We start from the raw sequence: 1943 nt of genomic DNA, 5'->3' as shown, positions 1-1943 counted from the left end.
TGTGATTATATATATATATATATATATATATATATATTAACCTAGATTTTGAGAATTATGTCCTCGGTCAATATGCCCATGGCTTTCCGTCATCCCAGAATTGTTGGTACCCCTTAATTATGACCAGCCTTTGGAGCTTGGAGGATTTGTAGCTTCTAAGCTATCTGAAGTACTTTCATCGATAACTATGTGTTGCTTCACTCTAAGGTATTTCCTCTGGTCTTAGAGGTAGGTTCGTTGTTGTGTATGTCCTAATCCTTAGCACTAACTAGGTATCTAAACTAACTTAGGATTCTATAATCAAACTAACTTGGAGTAAGTGTATAACCCTCACTTTGGTGTAAACCTTAGCTAACCTAAGGTTCATGTTGGATCTACATATGCTCTATTTTTGTTCTTTATCTTATTGTGTTTTAGATGTTTATCAGAAGTGCAATATTTGCATTAATGTATAGTTTGATTCCTACGTTTGTCTGTCAAGTTTAGAATTAGAGTTTTTCTAAGTTTTGTGTTTTTTTTTATTCAATGTATGGTTTTCATATATGTGGAGAAAATTGACAAGTTCTCATCTCTCTCCCTTTTTTTTGTTATATATATATATATATATATATATATATATTTGTTTGTTTCAGAAACATGAAATAACACATGAGATAACGTGAAATGGGATAATACATGTAACATGAAATAATATGTTAAAATGTATATATAAAAAACATATGAAATAACATATGAAATAACATGTGTATTTTTAGCTTTGAATTAGGCTTGGGTCAGGATCGGGCTAAGGCAAGCCAACTTTCTAGCTTATGTTAGCTTAAAATTGAGCTAAGGTATGACATAAGTTAGCTAGTTTGGGCCTAATCTTGCTCCAGTTATGTGTGTTTGATTTAGGTTGACTCGGGTTAAACTGGGTTGACTTAGGTTTGATTTAGGTTTGACCTAAGTGACCAAAGGAAAATATGTTGAGATTTTTATACCTATTGTATACAGTTTTTAATGATATTGCACTTTAAAGAAAAGTATTTTTGATGTTTTGTTACATGAAAGATGAATTAGGGTCATTGGAGCAAAAAGATGCAAAAAGGAGCGAATTTGGAGTGAAAAGAACCAAAATGTGAAGAATTGAACTAGGGCGCCGACGGCGCCATCGACTCCGCCGACGGTGAGATTTTCCCGAGACTCCAGAATTAATTCATTAAGAAGGTCTGCAGACGACTCCCTCGAGGCCGCCAACGGCGAGCTTGGCGGTCATGCTCAATCAAGCTTTGGATAAGGCCAAATTTTGAAGGGATGCTTAGGCAACTCTTGGGAAAGCTCATCCACAACTTTAAAAGACTATTTCAGACGAAAATAGAGAGGGGGGAGACTCAAAATTGAAGTGTGAAACAAGTGTAGAGAGTCTAAATTATGAGGAATTCTTCGAGAGATTGTAAGAGTGGAGGCAAAGAGAGATTTCTTCCTCCTTGCTGCTTCGAAGAGGAATTCTGTGTGCTGTAAAGAAAGGAAGAGATTCAAAGAAACTTTGACGAGTTTTCTTGGGGAGAAATTAGAGATAAGTTATTTACTTGTTGTAGTTTATATGACTTTGATTTTATATATGAATTTCGAGTTTTGTTGTATTTTCCCCATGAGATCTAAGTTGTTTTCTCTATCTTTCTCTTTGTCTCGAGATTTGTAAAATGGTGATTTGAATTGGTGAAGCCATGAAAATATTTAAGAAATTGTGATGATCTTTTCATTTTGATTTTAATTTACTTTCAATCTGGCCAATTGATTTGTTAAAATATGTTGAGTTTCACAACTAAAGTGGAGATTACATCCAAGATTTATGAAGGTCAAAGCCCTTGGAAGTTGGGTGCAAATAAATAGGGAAATAATATTATCGGGCGTAGAATTGGATATTTTAGAGTGACAGACTAAAATCCCCAATTCGGTCCTAT

The sequence above is a fragment of the Phalaenopsis equestris genome, unplaced genomic scaffold (assembly GCF_001263595.1).
Source record: "Phalaenopsis equestris unplaced genomic scaffold, ASM126359v1 Scaffold000857, whole genome shotgun sequence".
Classification (NCBI taxonomy): Eukaryota; Viridiplantae; Streptophyta; class Magnoliopsida; order Asparagales; family Orchidaceae; genus Phalaenopsis; species Phalaenopsis equestris.
Note: the sequence above shows the minus strand (reverse complement) of the source record.